This window comes from Nanorana parkeri, unplaced genomic scaffold (assembly GCF_000935625.1).
Source record: "Nanorana parkeri isolate BGI_ZX_2015 unplaced genomic scaffold, ASM93562v1 scaffold793, whole genome shotgun sequence".
Lineage (NCBI taxonomy): Eukaryota > Metazoa > Chordata > Amphibia > Anura > Dicroglossidae > Nanorana > Nanorana parkeri.
In genome coordinates this window covers 430,515-443,934 of record NW_017307061.1, presented here as the reverse complement: position 1 = coordinate 443,934, position 13,420 = coordinate 430,515, and the positions used below count along the sequence as shown (strand labels likewise).

General features: G+C 39.6%; 1 protein-coding gene across 2 annotated transcripts in view; it reads right to left on the bottom strand.

Annotated features, from left to right (window-relative positions):
* PALD1 (phosphatase domain containing, paladin 1) overlaps positions 1–13,420 on the bottom strand; it is a 177,429-nt gene that overhangs the window by 88,083 nt on the left and 75,926 nt on the right. The window lies entirely within an intron of this gene.

The window sequence follows — 13,420 nt, the reverse complement described above, 5'->3', positions numbered from 1 at the left end:
TGTCTCCAGCTTTTTAAAACATGATTTCTCTAGTCTCTTAAATCTATCACAAGACTATCTGCCTAGTACACATAGCACCATATATTATATACGAGATACACTGAAAAACAGAAAAACAAAGTCAGCGTCTACTGTCCCCGCTTTGCAGCACATTGTCTGCTAAAGCATAGCTTTAAAATAGGCATTCATGAACATAACTTTTGTAATAAGAATCTGTGTTTCATTTAGCTATATAATATATAAAATAACAGTACAGTAAACAATAACTTTTCATTTAAAAATGTTTCCTTACTGTAAATATCCCATTGCATATAGAGATGTTTTCAATACAAACTACTACTACAATAACTACTATAATATACATTTACCTGTTTTTACCGTAAAGGAGATTAGTGTACAAGAGCAGCATTACATGGTGACAGAAGTATAGCAGAAGAAATAGTATAGTGTATAGTGAACAGTTTTCATTTTTTCCTCCTAGAAACTACAGTATACCATCAAGTGCTGCCACTAGATATTTTTTGTTAAACCTCAGCCTTACACATCACAAAATGAGGCATTTTTATCCTTGCCCCATACTTTACTAGGGCAGTGCTCCACAGCTCGCATAGACTACCAAATCTTTGTAAAGCCAAAGCTTTACAGCAATTTTACAGCACTAAGTTCTCATGAGAGGCCACACCATAATAGGCAGCGTTTATGTTATCTGAATGGAGCATAAATGAGAATTGAATCCCAGGAGACAAAAAGCTGCTTCCAAAACCGTATCAGATATGAGCTTCTATTTTGCTACTAAGTATGTCCAATTACAAACCCATCTTTAAAACTACACCCACACACTGTTGACTACAATGGCAAGGCTTCTATGCCCTGTGAACAAGTATAATCTCCTCTCCATTATTACACCTGCTCATCTACAAAATGTGAGGGAGCAAACGTGGGATTTTCAAGCAGTATATATATACACACACACACATATACACATACACATATATACACACACACACACACACACACACACACACACATTAGGGATGCACCAATGCCAATACCGAGTATCTGGGCAAGTACTCATACTCACCCAAATACCGGAACTTCCTGTCAGAAGGAGATTTTCTCTGACAGGCAGTGCCGTAAGGGAACATGGAGCCGACTTGCTGACCAATCAGGAAAATGGGCAGCGTGTAATGACTCGCAGCCCGACTTCCTGATTAGCCGGGAAGCCACCTCCCGGCCAAATCAGCATGGAGCTGATCAAACAGCATGGAGACGGCTTCCATGCTAGCGGAAGTAATGGTACTTGGTATCCAGTACCGAAAGATAAATATACCACAAAAAAAAAAAATCTGTGCATCCCTAATATACATACATATACACACAAACACACATACAATAACACCAAACAAAATTAAATGGGTGGTAGAAATTCCTATGTAAAATAAAGATTTTGAAAAAAACTGAATAAGCAGCCTATGCAAGAATTGCACTCTACCATGCTTTCAGTTATCAGGTTAACAGATTCTGCATTGCAGCATGTTGTAATTCTCCTAGGAAAATTGCTAAAACAACATAAGCTGCTGTATTAATTGTTTTGACCTTTATAGCTAGAAGACACAGGATACTCAGGAAAGGATGAGTAGGATATTAAAGAAAATATACTCCTCTCTTCTTCAGGTATTGCTTCTGACCTGAAGAAGAGAGGTTCACTCTCGAAAGCTTGTCTTTTATATATTTTGTTAGTCCAATAAGAACACTGCAATACTGCGTTTTTGTCTTTTTTGACATATACACCTAACTAGCAATGCAAATGGCTAGAAAGAAAATGGACAGCTTCACCTTTTTCAGTGAACATCCAGGAGAATAGAAAAGTCTTTGCAATAGTACATGGCTACAGAATGTACTACCATAGGTCGGGTGCAGGATCCACACTGGCAGTTATACCTTTCAGGTCAAAAATATATTAAGTCACGTAGCCTGCTTGAGTGCAGGCTGCGTGCCTAACGTGAGCATACCTAGCACACTAAAAAAATTTAGCTCTGCAGCAGAAACCATGTACAATTAAGCTCAATTTATTAGGTTAACAATATATTAGACTAATGCTGGGCACACACCTTACAACCATCGCTATCTTGGACAGGCAGATCGTACTTGCGATGATCGCAAGCCCGCCCTGCTGAGGGGCGAGCTTCCGATGACCGCAATGCTGAACAGGCAGTGTGCGCTTGCGCACACCGGCCCATGCGGCATTTATCTTACGAACATGCCACACACCCACGACAATCGTACGATTCTCGGCGGGTTTTCGAACATGTTCCTAAGATAAAATTTGTGCAACCTTACAGTAGCAGAGGTCGCAAGCCTTCCACACACCTTGCGATTATCGTACGATTATCGCAAGGTGTGTGGGCACCTTAACACACCAGTAGAAGGATCCCCCTTCTACTGGTGAGTTATTGTCAGTTAAGTCCAATGAGTTTTGGAAACAGTAACATGACTTAGGCTGATGTTAATGATTTTTTAATTGAGTCTATTGTGTGTTAAGTATTTACAAAGTTCAGCAGTAAGCTGCATTTAAAAGAAAATCTAATGTAGGACCATCATATGGTAATGAAGGTTACATTTTTCCCCATTGACTGAACAGGATTTCATTGATTACAGTCTGTACACATCAGCATTAAGGATCGTTTTAGAACAGCTGTGCTATCCTCATGTTCATTAGGCAGGGGCTGGCAATTAGCGCTTGAAAAAAGAATGCTATAATTAAAAGCAGTTATGAAAAGACAACTCAAGGGACTCCCATGTCTGGAGACCAATTGTTAAAACTAATTTGCATGTATTACACAGAAATTCTGTCTGCACACTCAGCAACAGGTCTCATGACAAATCACTTTCATCTTAACCATACAACAAAAGACATTTCCCCATTATTACACTCATCGTAGACCCATGACCCACAAAAGCTGCTTAACTGCAACTCAAGGCAGGCCTGATAAAGCAGTGTCCTCCTAGCTGTAAAAATAATGTTCAGATGTATAGTGTTCATACACATCCTAATATGTGCAAGCAAAGTGACAATCATGCTGTTCTGAAGATTACATCAATGCAATTACAAGCACTTCCAAGCCACCATGAAGTACTGATCATTTTTTCTCCATGGAAATAAACCTCTCACTTTGTGTACATCATTTTGTTTTGTTGAATACTTCAGAAGGAGATTGTGGTCAGTGTTTGAGGTTCATGAAACCAGCAAGAAGGAAAGGCTTTTGACTATTATTCTTGTGAAAGATCTGTTCTTTTTACAAACAGTTTAGTTTCCAGGGGGCAATACAAAGGATTTGGAAGAGCTGTGTTGGGAACTACTGTCTACTGTCCAGGTGGGATATTTTCTGTTTACAGATTGTTTTTCGATCTGATCTCCTACGAGATGGCATTACTGATAGATGTGTCTCCGAGGCAAGACTGAGACTGGGGGGGGATCAACGCAATTGCGACAGTTTTAGCCTCTTAGACCTTTTTTGTTATGTGCAAATCTGTATTTTAAAAGGAAAACTATGAGGTGAGTGCTTTGCACTCACCTCATAGTTCTAGCTGACCTGTGACAATGAGACTGTCCCAGGTCGGCTCAGTAGATCGGGAGGTGAGCGAACACATACCGGCGTTCGCTCACCTCTCGATCCTGTCACAGCTCTCTGCCATGACAGGGGAGGGGCTGGATTCCCCCTCCCCGCTCTGATCCGCCAGCGCTGACTGGCGGATCGGACGGGGGAGGGGGCGGGTACAGCTGGCTCTGCCTCTAGATAGGCAGAGCCCGCTGTCACTCACGCAGCTAGGCGGATCCAGACATAATTGCAGCAGCAGCTCGCGGTATACTGAGCTTAGGGTGACGGGAGGACGCTAATTTGTGTCCTCCCGTTACCCTGAGAACTATGGGGAAAAGCCTTAACCCCATAGTTCTCCTTTAACATGTGACCCTGTTTTGACCAGAGCTTGCACTACTTTTTCAATTGTATGTTTTTTGCACCTGTTTTCATCTGCACTTATTCTGCGGCTGTCTGAAACTGCAGCATCACCTAACAAAACAATCACAACTTAAGAAGTCCCCATGACCACTTCTTCAAGACCTCATTTATGAACAACATTACACAAGCTATATAAATCTGGCGCGCAGTGCATCAAATATATTTCGTGCAAGTTTTAACACTCGCAATTGCCATCATAAATTCCCCTCCGGGTCTTTTAGTGGTAAGATACCCAAGGCCTAACGAATCACCAAAGTCTATAACCAACTTTATGTTAAACTGTTTTCTACAAAACCTGTGATCAGACATCAACAGTTACCATGATTCTCAAATACAGTCATCTGTGCAGCAAACCCATTTTATTTCAGCTGAAATATGCAACAATTTTTATGACTATGGGAACCAGCATAGCCTTTGGATGATTGTTCTCCTTTAATTAGTCTTGATATTTTTTCAGTAAAAGAGAAAAAAAAAAAAAGACAATGCTGAGCTGCCTGTCTCCTCTCCTTCGTGGCACTAACAATACACATTCAGAATGATGGAGAACACATGTTAATGTAATGATCATTTAAATATTCTAGTTCCATGACTGGATTCACCACCATCTATAGCTATAACAAGTTTTTGAGTTCTTTTGCAAAGGATCAGTATTCTAGTTAAATAACTGTGGGTTGGAGTACAGTACCTATTGCATACCCATGGCCCCTTGCATACCTAGAGGAAAGAAATGCATCCCTTTAATTGGCTCATGACTTCCCTAAAAATGTAATTTTGGACACTCACGTGCTTTATATGTAGAAGATGAAATCCATCCTGTGCTGCCAGATGAACTGAAGAAGCCAAAATCAAGATAAGTCACAGTGTTCTCACCATATCTAGTCCTACTAAATGAATCGGTTTCCTACTTCAAATGAAATGAGGATGCTTCTTATAGGCCTCATCTTTATTCTTTTCATTCATTACCCTAAATCTTACTAGACAAGTATTCAAAAAACACATTGTATGTACTGCACTTATGTCATGTCTAATCATCATCAAGTTCTACAGTAGAGAGGTGAACGTTTTACATCACTGTGGAGCAGCAATTTGTAATGGACTTGGTTTATCGAGAAAAAAAAAAAAAAAAAAAAAGGTTTGCCCCAAGAAAGTCACTACACAAAGTGCTCAGGCTACAACCAGATAATGCATTTGTTAGAGATTACGGTTCTATGTCAATATAAAAATGGATCCTTAAGTCCTGCACAATTACATAACATTTCAGTTGCACTCAATTCCACACCACTTGAAAGATAAAACTGGTTTAATAATGAAAAGCTCTATTCATACAGTCTGAATTATATAATTCCTATAATATGCCTGTAGGAGACTAAAGAGTAGAGTAAAGAGTGCAGTAAAATGCTTACAGAATAGGTCTCATTACATTAGTGGACAAAAAATATTATTATGGCATCTAGGGCGATGTCTAAAAAAAGAGGATTTCTCTCAACAGTGCACTGTACTTTGACATCATAGTAAATGCAGAAATGATAACATTAAGGCACAGCAAACACAGCTTGCTTGACAATAGCAAATGTAAGTAGATGTGCATAAAATTAATTGATCACCACTGACAGCTGCCTAAAGGAAAGAGCAGGATCTGAGGCACTTGCAATTTAAATCTGCTGCGGGTGAGATATACGTGGCCATGATGATGAAAACAATCCAGCATCAGGGGACTCCAAAGGGAGGTGGGAGTTCGGGTAGACAGGGAAAAGTAATATACCATAAGGGTTTTCAGGCACAGATTTAAATGCATACATAGAAAATGTAACCAGTACATTATGTGCAACCAATATTGTGTCCGGGGAATGTTCTCAAATGTATTTAGCTTTTTTGTTTTGGAAACATTGGGGAATCGTTAAAACCTCAGTCAGGTTTTTATTGCGGTTTGTGTCCTCTCAAGGAAGATTACTCCCCATTTGTCCTGGCAACCAGTGTCAATGGCACAGAAAGTGATTGGAAATCCAAAATTGTATGGTTGTCACTGGAACAGTTAAGGAGGAATCTTCCAGTGGGGACACTATTCCTTGTGACAACTATCCAAGAGGGGAAGAACCACTCACTTTAAAAAGATCTCCACTCACTTTCTGTTGTGTCTCTATGAAAAAGAGTGAAGGTAAATCTCCACAAGTGACACAGCAAAGAAAAAAAAATTCTGAAAAAAAAGGTTCTTACCATTTTCTACTCTACTCAAAACTAAAAAAAAAAAAAACAACAAAACTAAAGATACACTAGTGACCAAACCTCAAAAAGTGAAGATTTTCTATGCAATAGTGAACATCTAGAAATGTTAATTGCACCTTACTTTCAGTTTTGTATGGTTTATTAGTAGCTAAAGCTGTAAACTGTTAAGAATAACTACTATAAGAAGTGAAGTATACCCTGATGAAAAACTTACACAAGTTTAAGTATATTTCAAACCAAAACTTTTTTTTAGTTTCAGGCAGAGAATGGAACAGTTAGAACCCTTGTCAGGTTATTGCTGCCCGTCTCCGCCCTGTGAAGATTTACCATTCTAGTCGTCCTGGTGACCATTGTCAGTGGGACAGAAAGTCATTGGAAATCCACAGTTTTATGCTACCGAGGTCTTGTTCACACCATCTCCAGACCAGATATGCATGCGTTTCTGCATGTGCATTCATCCAGTTTATGTATTCTGGTGCATTTTTTAATTAGTTTTACTTGGGATTAACCACTTCAAGGCTGGGGTTGTAAATCCCTTTCCCGTCCGGGCTATTTTTCAGTATTCAGCGCTGCGGTACTTTGACTGACATTTATTCCGTCATGCAACACTGTAGTGAAATTTATTTTATAGCATTTTTGGGGACAGATAAAGCTTTCTTTAGGTGGTATTTAAATCACCACTGGGGTTTTACTATATAAAGAAAAAAGAACTGAAAATTTTTTTGGGGAAAAAACAAACTGTTTTACTTACGTTATGTTATGAACCATTTATTATTACCTAATTTTTTTAATAAAATATAAAAGATGGGGTCACGTTGGGTAAATAGACACCAAACATGTCAAGCCTTAAAATTCCGCATGCCCACAAAATCGCAAATAAAACTACCATATCTAAAATTGGACTAGAATTATTGCTCGCACTCTGACTTTTTGTGGTGATATGTAACATGTGTGGCGCAATCGTCGTTTTCGCACCTGACACGTGTATGCATTTGTATGTGCATGTACATGGGGGCAGGGGCTTTTTAAAAAAAAATTTGTTTAAGTTTTTTTTTTTAAATGTGACTAGTTTTTTCAACTTTCTTTTTTACACTTAACTGTATTGCTATCACATAGGGACTAAAAAGTCCCCTATGTGATAGCAAAGAGGATGTGACAGGTCCTCTTTATGGAGACAAAAAAAGCTGATGAAGCAACGATCTGCTTCACCGGCTTCTTCTCTGGCTACAGCATTTGGAGAAATGACGCCGGAAGTGTGTGTTTTGAGTGTGTTTGAGAGTGCCACCAGAAGTGATGGAATACACCAATGTTTTTTTTCCCTGTTTCCCATTGAGATCAACCTTCACTTTCTGTTCTGTAGAGAGAAGTGAGAGGACATGTTGTTGTTGATGTGACAACTTAGAGAGGATTCCTCTCACAAGTATTCCCACTAGAAGACTTGCATGTTATTCCAGTTCTGGTTACAACAATAAAATGTTTCATTTGCGATCACTTTCTATCTTGGTGACAATGGCCACCAGGACAAATAGAGAGGGTAAATCTCCCCATCAGGGGCACAAACACTTTAAAACCAATCGCAGTACAGAGGTAATGTATATGGCTTAAAACACAGACTGTGCATTGGAGCAGTACTTGATATAGAATGCATTTCAGTGTATCCGGCTGAACAGTATAAACTGCATAAAGTACAGTTGACTATTGATGAGTACATAACAAGTTACTCTAACGAGGCATAGCTGTGAAAGAGGACGGTAAATACCTAGCCCCATGCTCGCGCCACTGAACATGACCTACCTTGAAAAATAGTCTCCTGGAGTCCTTTGTAATACCAACAGTCCCAGCTGTGTACTTTGCTGGTTTATGCATAGCGTTCTTTTTTTTTTTCTCAATGGTGGATAATCAATTTCTGACTTTTATTTAACCTGTAGGCATTTTACGGTTACTTGACTTCCCATGTTAAAGCCATGTTTTAGATGGCTCTGCAACCATCCATACCCAGCCGCAATAAGACCCCCCCCCACTTCATCAGCATACATACTTTGCTTTTGATGTAGTTCCCGCCCTTTCCTCCCAGGCCTTGGAGAGCTATCGGTGTAAGCACAATAAAAACACTTTTTCCACTTTCAGTTTACTACCTAATCGGTTGTCGCACATCACGCACAGGGTATGCCCCCTTATTGGCGTACCATCCACCCGGACCATGGCATATCTCAGGTCCGCATGTTTGTGTTGTTGTCAATTTTGTATAGTACACAGGTCAGAGACATTTCCGTAGACAGCGGACGTACGGGTCGGCAGAAGGTGGCGCCGGGCAAGCGCATTCCAGTATCAGGTAAGTAGACTCAGAGTACAAATAAACATACATACATACATACAAATATACATACACAATTTAGATAGTTGGTCAGGTTGAAAAAAGACACATGTCCATCAAGTTCAACCTAGATATGTAGAAAAAAAAAAAGCCTTAACAGAATGCTATGCCCACAGTTACCCCCTGTTGATCCAAAGGAAGGCCAAAAAAAACCCCTATAAAAAGCATGGTTTAATTTACTCCAACAGGGGAAAAAATTCCTTCCTGATCCCAGAAGGTTACATACATACATACATACATACATTTATTAATACTTTGGCAGCTTATAGAGTCATTTTGCTTTTTCATATATAGATGGTATATTGTTCTGAAAACAGCACTTGATCATGCAGTAAATGTGCATTCAGACAGCAAAAAATAAGCCATTTCACACACTCGTCCATGACTCATGCGGATACCCGTTTCACAATAAGGATGTTGATGACTGTCAAAAAATGATGGAACAAGGCTTTTGGTAGATCTGCTGACTAAGATGAGACAGGATCAATGACATTTCACCCCTTTAAGTCAGCTGAGTCTGTGCTTATTAAACGTACAAGAACATAATCTTTATCTTACCAACAACAAGCTCAGTGTCCACCAAACCATTTTCATGTAAATCTGGCCACACACTGGCAGATCAGGTGTAATTCTGCAGTAGAATTATCTATGTATTGTATTGGTCTGTAAAACATTTTTTTAATGCATAAGCATTTCTTTCTAGTAAATTATCACAAACCACTTTATACAATACTCTAAAACAAAGCACTACAACAATTATAGTTTACTATTTGTACATATGTATGCAAAGCCCACACACTACAAAAAAAAAAACCAAAGTCAGCAAAAAAAGCTGAACTTCAAGCAAACAGCTATGATGTCTGCCTGGAGATTAACCTAAAATAGGTACTGTGCATCAGAGTTAAATACAATTATTGGAGGAAGTGGAACATTTCTATACAGTGGAACATTTCTATACAATACAGTATATTGTGACTAATGATACACGTTTATGTGGCTGCTCTAGACCAGTATAGCGCACACATCAAAATTAAAGTATATCTAAAGCAAGAACATTTTTCATTTTGGATAGAGTAGGGAAGGGTTAAAAATAGAGAGGGGTGAATCTCCCTCAGGGCCCTGTCACATCAGCTCTGCTGCGTTCCAGCACGATTCGCTGCTGGAACGCATTGGAGCACATTCCAGACAGCTTCCTGAGTTCAGGGCGGGAGAGGGCGTGGCAGTGCCATTCATGTCAATGGCACCGCAGGCATGCCCACCGCCCGCAGAGCGATCGCCCGCACCAGAACGCAAGGTACAGGAATGCCCTCCATTCCAGTCCAGTGCAATCTGAAAACATAGTGCTTGCAGCGTTTTTTCAGATCGCACTGGACCAGAACACAGACATTGTTTTGAACGCAGGAAGCCGGCCGTGATGCGTTTCAGTGTGTTCCAGCAGCGAATCATGCTGGAACACACCAGAGCTGGTGTGAACCAACCCTCATGGGGATACAGACAGCAATAAAAAACAGGTGCTCTCATTCCTTTCTATTCTATCAAAAACAAAACAAATAGTTTGGGCTTAATTGCACTTTAAATTATCATGGCCTCTGTCCCTGCATTTGCCGTTATTAAAAAAAAACAGAACAAAAAACACTATAGGCCAGCATACTCTTCAGCTTGTGTATTTTGGCATTTAAACACAAAAGGAATAAGTGGAGCCTCACCACCAGCATTAATAAATTGTGCAGTTACACATTTTGACCACTAACATTCTAGCCTCGTCTTTCCCATGCTCTATAAATGAGAGCATTTTCTTTCCATAGACATGAATATATCCGAATATTCATGCCAGAAATCCAATTACTGTGCAGACGGGGTTCAGGAGAACAGCTGCTACTTAAAGTTGCAGTTCATTGCTCACCTTAAAAGAGAGTCCTATGACTGCATTTAAACAGACAGTATTGTTCTTGGATGGTTTATGCTACTAGGAACTATGCCTGTCCAAGAGAGGAGATATGCAAATCGATAGATCGTGTTTGCTTAGTGCCGATTGTTACCATCAAACAAAAACAAGACATGGGATATGAAAAGCCTGGAGTCAGGACTTCTGTGCATTTAACGATTAATGAGATAATAGAAGATAATAAACCAGAAGTGCTACCTGTAATAAAACAGCTGTAAATTACAAAATACAAAAGAGGTTGTCTTTTTATTGTGTGGTTTGTTTCTGTGTACATAGAGATGTATATTACTACTTTCATAGGCCATACAAATCTCAGTACTTCAATTACGTATGCTAAGAAAACTGCAAAGCTCTCAAATTAGAAATGTTTTCAGTTATCGCGGGTCTGCTTCAGTAAAGGTGTGACAAAACCCTTTTACACTTTAGGCATATCAAAGTAGCTACAAAAATGTCTGTGGGCAATGCTGTACAGACTAGACTGTATGTAGTACACAAAAGTTTCCTTGGAAGCAAAGGTGTCAAGTACTGTTTTACATAATACAGAGACCCACACCCTGCATTACAAAGGATTAACATATCGCACATGTAGGACATATTTCAAATTAATAAAATCCGCATTTCAAAAAAGGTGTTGGTTTGAACTCAAATTACTTCAAAACTATAGGAACTAAATGTGTCTGTATAGAAGCTATATGTTTTATCAGCGTAGACCTGCCTAAAATAATACATATAACTCATGCTAAATGATGGAAATGCAGACATTGCATTGCCCTAGAATACTGCCAGGGCTGCATTTACAATAAGACACTTGTGGGCCTGTGCTTATGCCAATACTGTAAAAACAGACAACACTTAGCAGTGTCTCTTGCAATTTTGCTTTTACATTGTATTTTTGTCTTGACTGGGCATACATTGCACAGAGCCCCAACACCCGATATGTTCTATTATGCAAACACTCACTTCAGTTTCTGAAGCTAGAACTCTGCCTCCCGTGTCTCAAAACTGGTCCATCACCATGATAAAAGGACTCACTGACTGATGGTGAAGTGCAGCAGGGAAGAGCCAGATCTACACCTGGAACTTAAGTTTGTATCCAGGCAACAAACACTATGGTCTCTTGGTGCCCACTTTTTCCATCTGCAGCCATTTTATGAAATATTTTCTAAATTGTAAACATAGGATAGAATTAGGGTTTTAGCACAACATAATACTGTAGTAGGGAAAAAGTACATCTTCATAGATATCTGTACATCAGACCAAAATGAGGGACTTCTGAGGAGGAAAGAGGGACAGACGGATTTGGTTCCAAAAGAGGGACAGTCGCTCCAAATGAGGGGCATTTGGGAGGTATGTGTATGTTTGATTTTTAACATGGCATTGTAAACATAGAATTTGAAAGTACAATATGTGAAAGGGGTTATCTGTCTCACTGCATCTTAGAATACTATTGTGACATCAAAACTTCACAAACTAACCTTATTGCAACATGCAAAATGGTCTCAAAGTGGTGTTTTCTGGTATGTTTTCCAAAACACCATATTAGTTATATATAACTAAAGAACAAAAAGCACAAACTAGCACTTACTTTCCCTACCCTTCTCCTTTGCAAGATACGTTTTTCACAACATAACAAGTACTGATGTATATGATGAAAATCAGAGTTAACAAAATGCAATCCCCATCCTATTGATGCTCAGAGCTAAACCACAAATTGTGTATGCTTTATAGCATTCACAACATTCAGGCCACCTAAACCCACCCAGTGACCTGAATGACGACTACCTGCAGTTTCAAGAAACAAGCATGATCGGTCTACAATGATCATTTTTTTGCAGATTTTTTAGAAAAGCATGACATACGGTATATCGCGGGTCACTAATCGTATAAATGTACATAAAATATCTACAATGATCAATTACTGTATGCGTATTTAGGGAGAAAAACTGGCAACATGAAGGTTGAGTCATAGGCTTTATGCCTTGTTTGTATCAAGGTAGAAGACAGGGAGCTTATTTCCTGTTGTTCGGTGACCTGCTTATAACACCCCCACACACGAGCTTCTGATTACACAGACAATGTATTTCACATTAAGGTTAACACAGTTCACAGGCCAGAGAAATACAAGAGCTTGATGGAAATAAAGCAACAGGTATCTTTATTTTTTTATATAGCCTGTCAAACAGGGTAAAGCCCATGTATGTTAGATGATTGTTACATGATACAGCCAGAGCCAGTTATTGTGGAATGAGCAACAACTGTTATATTAATGGACAGTGAATCTGTCAGAAAGCACAGTGAAAGATGCGTCATTTGTGTGGACTCTACAGCTGACGAAGAGGCCTTGGGCCCCCTGGGATTAAAGGGTCCATCTGCATGTTATGGGTGGTTCCGCTCCTGCTGTCAATGTGACCTGGGCGATTGAGAATGGGACACATTATTTAATGATGCCTCAGCCTGGTTTGTAATATTCAGATTTGTGTTTGTACAGGGGAACGAAAAGGAAAATTGTAAAAATGGTGCTCACACAGGGGCTGTTTACTATCTAAGGATCAGGCAAAACACCTTTGTGTGTAGGCTCTAACAGCAGCGTGCCACATACTTCTCCCTAAGGTGGTGAAGCTGAACATATTCCCCCGAGTCACCAGCCTGAAACTACTATGCAGCACTAGAGCTTGAGAACGCGTGCATCCATTATAGCCTAATCACACAGAGATTCCGCTTTGTAAAAGAGCCCTTTTCAAGATGTTAGCAGACATCTCTAGCAAACTATTATCTGTGGGAAAAATACCCTCAGGTGATACAAGTGTGTGTGTGTGTGTGTGTGTGTGTGTGTGTGTGTGAACACTGAAACACTCCCAA